The 5,199-nt window shown below is 32.3% G+C and overlaps 1 protein-coding gene across 3 annotated transcripts in view; it reads right to left on the reverse strand.

The window, feature by feature from the left end:
• LOC108742135 overlaps nucleotides 1–5,199 on the reverse strand; it is a 68,786-nt gene that overhangs the window by 23,232 nt on the left and 40,355 nt on the right. Inside the window, exon 1 of one of the 3 annotated variants that reach the window (XM_018477196.2) lies at nucleotides 1,802–1,806. The exons of the other annotated variants lie outside the window; for them this stretch is intronic. The gene's annotated coding sequence lies outside the window, so the exon portion shown is untranslated. Of the gene's footprint in view, nucleotides 1–1,801; nucleotides 1,807–5,199 lie in introns of those variants that run through there. 3 annotated transcript variants of the gene reach the window in all.

Below are 5,199 nucleotides of genomic sequence, written 5' to 3' on the forward strand. Positions count from 1 at the left end.
AGCTACGCCGGGATTCGTTTCAGCAAGTAGATATCCATATATTTAAATGGACCTTGTTGGAGCATACGTAATCCTAAAATGTAGCATCGTGCTACAGATGGCGTTTACCGCGCCATTTGTAGTATTTTCTAAAACCCGCTGTTAAGACAGCAGGTAAAAGTTGATTTGAATTCTGTCGGAGCTGTCTGCGAAGCGCTGATGAGATCCAGAAAGATTGAAATCGCGATCCGCGTCTGGCAGTTTGGACGGAATACACAGACCACTTCGAATTATTTTATTCGATTATGGTAACGTGCCAATCATGTTGAGGTTAGCTACGCCGAAATTCGTTTAGGCAAGTAGATATCCATATATTCAAATAGACCTTGTTGGAACATACGTAATCCTAAAATGTAGCATCGTACTACAGATGGCGTTTACCGCGCCATTTGTAGTATTTTCTATTTATGAATTCTTGTTTCCGATTGTACCTCCCAAACATCCTTAAGTGGCCCCCAACGTATATAAAAAATGAAGTACTAATTTTTCAAATATTTTATTTTTTTTATTTTATACTCATTTCTATTTGGCTTTTCTGTAACTTCTCAAACATATAATCTAAGGTATCATTTCCCATTTCCCGAGCGAGTCCACATACAGTCGGTAGACGGTACTCACTCCTCCGCTAATGTAGAATGAAAAATTCTCAGGGTATTATATATACATTTACATACGTATTACTTCCGCTAGGCAGAAAATAAAAAAATTAACCGGATATGCAGTTATAACATCTTATTAATCTTTTGACCCCTAGAAGATTCACATTAAGTTTGTTAATAATTAACACAACTATTACCGTACAATTTGCAAATGTTTACGTAACTATATGAGTAATACCTAATCTAATTTGCCTGTGCCCTATTTAATATTACTGTGTATATCACACGAAACAATTTTATTAATATGTACATTGTACACAAACAAACTTCCACACGTGATTGAGGTATATGTATGATACACCTACTCAACTGCACATTCTTAATTAATATATGCAGCATTTTATAAGAAATTTATTATCAATATGTAAATCATCATCATCATCATAAGGTCGTCAGTCCTAAGACTGGTTGGACACGTACCTCCATTCTCTCCTATCCTGAGCTAATTCTCGCATTTCCCCAAAACTAGAGCAACCCACATCCTTAACTATTTGCGAACAGTAATCTAACATAGGTCTACCTCTACCCCTCTTAACTTCCGTTTCTGCCTCTAATATCTCTCTGACTAGACCTTCATGCCTGAGAAGGTGTCCTACCAACCTATCTCGCCTATTTTTTATTGACTTCCATAGAGTCCTCTGTCCTCCTTTTCTTTCTAATACCTCTTCATTTCTAACCTCTTCTTCCCACGTTATCCTCATCATTCGCCTATAAGACCACAATATGTAAATAATCTCCAAATTTTATTTCCCATGAGTTCAAGGTTTGAATCAATAAAAGATATTAAACACAAACTTCTTGAAAGGAAGCCACTCGGAACTAATTCACATCAAAGTATACTTTTATTAAGAATCTCTTCCCAACATTTCGCCGTTTCGTTGGGGTTTCTTCAAGAGTAATTGTAAAGTTGGTTAAGACACGCTTCTCAACAACCTTATTGGTCATATTCATGTATAATATTAGTGAACAATATAACATACCATTGTAATTGTACAATTGTTTAAAAAATAAAAACAGCAACAGCTGGCAAAAATTAAGCAAAAAACAGTTCACAAAACAGTTTTTTGTGAAAAATAAAAGGTAATCGATTAAAAAGATGAAACTTTTTATATCGGAATAATAAAAATAGCAGCAACGTAGAGAAGTAAATATTAAGAAGGGAGTTAGACAAGGATGCACACTGTCACTGCTACTTTTTAATTTATACATCGAAGACGTGATCAACATCATTAAAGACAGTGCAACTGTAGGAATAGATGTACAGGGGCAAAAGATTAGTATGCTTAAATTTGCAGATAATATAGCAGTATTAGCATCTAGCTTTAAATAAAATGGAAGCGATATTGACAAAACAGTTTTGTATGAGAAAGGATTTGAAAAAGTGGATGATTTTAGGTATCTATGAAGTCAGGTAAGTCAGGACGGAAGGAGTAGTAGGGATATAAAGCAGAGGATATCGCAGGGTTGTGTCGCCTTCAATAAAAATAGGTCACTTCCATGTCGCGAGCGATTAATTTAGAAATTCGAAAAAGATTGTTAAAGATATCTGTTCCGAGCGCAGCGCTGTACGAGTGCGAAACATGGAGGGTAGACGCGGCGGAAAAGAAGGTTAGAAGCGTTCAAAATGTGGTGTTACCGCCGAATGTTAAGGATACCGTGTAGGTTAGAAATGAAGAGATATTAGAAAGAATAGAAGACTCTATGGAATTCAATAAAAAATAGGCGAGGTAGGCTGGTAGGACACTTCTCCGGTATGAAGGTCTAGTCAGAGACATATAAGTGGCAGAAACAGAAGTTAAGAGGAGTAGAGGTAGGCCTAGATTAGATTACTATTCACAAATAGTTAAGGAATGTAGGATGCTCTAGTTTTAGGGAAGTGCGAATATTAGCTCAGGATAGAAAAGAGTCGTGGTGCGTGTCCAACCAGTCTGACGACATTATGATGATGAATACAAATAGGAATAAGTTGAGGTGCGTTCCCAACCAATCTCTTGACTAAAGATACACACAACTCATTAAATATTAGTTATATCAATAGTACTATTTCGTAACTTAAGCTTCAAAATTGTGAAGAATCTTATTTATCTATTTATTTTGATCACTTACAATTAACTTGTATTTAACAGCATTTTGTAAGAAAATATTTAAACTGATGCTGCCTTGATTCGGGTCTAAAGGCCGTCATCGGTTAGAGTTGCTTCCATTGAAGATAGGACCTCTGAAGAAGTTCGCCACTCGTTCTAGTGAAACGTTAGGAAACAACTCCGACCGACAACGGCCTTTAGGGATGTTTGAGAGGTACAATCGGAGACAAGAGTACATAAAATTAGAAATTCGTGATTAATTAGGTTTTGCAGCATATCATGAGGTAAATAAATACTATCTAGGTATACTAAAAAAAAAGTATACGATTTGAGAGAAAATTTGGAATTTGACCAAAAACTTTGAATAAAATAATAAATAACGAATAATATGGAAAATTTTTAACTGACGTTTGGCAGGGAATATGCTTTGATTTCAACATCGAAACAAAAAAATATTTAGTTTCAATCTCAATTCAATAATGAGCGTAAAACTTTTTAATATGTTTAAATAATAATTAAAACTTTAAAATTGCATTTATTTCAGACAATTATAAATATTATCATTATATTATCAAGTAAAAACGAGATTTTCAGCTAATTTTTCATTTTTTCCTCGATAACCATTTAGTGAATTTGAATAACCTTACGCTAAAGTGATTCTCCAGAGTTCAAGTTACTTATTATAAAAGTTTGAAATTTCTGGTAGCTTTTTTTCTGTTAATAAAAATTAATTTAATCTGTTCGGTTAACGAATCTCCATAAAATAACGTATAAAATTACAATTTTTTAAAATTTCAATAACTTTTTAACATTTTAGTGAATCGATTTGTAATTTTTACAGGAGTTTTAGAATTGAATGAGGAACGTTCTTCCAAATTTTTATTTGTCTCGTAGCATTTTGACATACCTCCCAAACATCCTTAAACCTGAATCAGGTCAACATCAGTTCACTTCTTATTAGCGTCGAAAGCCTTTACCAATTTGAAAATGTTTAAGTTTGAAAATGACGAAACAAATTTCGAAAAACAGAATATAATTGTTACTAATTAGCAAAATAAGAAGAGATATAATACCTAATAACAAAATGGTATTAGATATTAAAAATTAACTTCTAACACACTATAGTCTTTACTTTTTATTATTTTTATTACGTTTCAATGTGCTCCTACAAATTTTAACACACTGAATACCTGGGACAAGGAAAAATTGAAAAGAAATAATTCATACTTGCCACAAAGTTGCCATGGTACTTAAATCTGATTTTGAAACGACATTTGATGGCTAATTGCATTATAGTAACTCGAAAACACTACTCATTTATTTATTACAGTTGCTAAATTATAACTTCACAGTAGTTGCAGTATTTATAAAATGACTTATAATGATGTTATATGATTTATCAAAGGTGTGTTTACGTGTGATATTACGGCCAGTTGCATTTTAACCAATGTTGAATTTGACTCTCAACTGATAGTTGAGCAGCTGATTCTGTTTAATTAACAATTTTTTTAGTAAATACAAAATGACTGAATAAAATTGAATGAATAATACACTAAAATCTTGTAATCAATATATTTTACACACAAAGAACATTATATCCATGTCAAACGAATGTTATAATGTTGATAATATCCTAGAAAATGTAAACAACTTATCATAGTTTGAAATGCATCGTTAAGATTATTAAATACATATATAAATAAAATAAAATTTGAAATTGTCCAGTAAAAGACGAATTCTTCCAAAAACATAAATATGACATAACAAAGATTAATTAGGTTTGACTGCTTCCCCTTTATAATAACTGTTTTGTGTTGTGAGGAATAAATATATGATGAAAGAATACTTTCTGGTATCCTCACGTTAAACGCCAAATTAATAGCGAGTAACCAGTTCAAAAAAGTTGTAAAAGACGATAGTTTTGTAAAATATTTAATTATTAACACTTAACACTTAATTTATACATATAACAATTATAATTAACTAGGTAGCTCTGAGGATCTCAATTTAATGTGTGAAAGTTATGTTTAGGAATGATGATAATGAATGCTTGTTCAATGAATGCTTGGACCCTTAAATATACTTATAACTAGTTCCCTAACTGGGCGTAGCGAGCATTGTTTGGGGGTTCAAAAAAGGTTCCGCTAGCAACAAGGTTATTACCCTTATCCAGGTACTTCTGTAAATATTTCGGAAAATAAAATTTGGAAACTACACCAATAACTATAAAACGTGACTGACAAAAGATACAAAATTTTACAATAGACGGTACTTCACAAATAAATAAAATTGAATTGAATAGCAGTTGAAACATCATAAACAAAATGCCTTTCTCACGCCGGCTATAGAATTTAAATTTGTACAAAAATTTCTATGAACAATAAAATAATACAATATTTATTGCATGAGATGCAACA

This window comes from Agrilus planipennis, unplaced genomic scaffold (genome assembly GCF_000699045.2).
Source record: "Agrilus planipennis isolate EAB-ADULT unplaced genomic scaffold, Apla_2.0 scaffold306, whole genome shotgun sequence".
NCBI lineage: Eukaryota > Metazoa > Arthropoda > Insecta > Coleoptera > Buprestidae > Agrilus > Agrilus planipennis.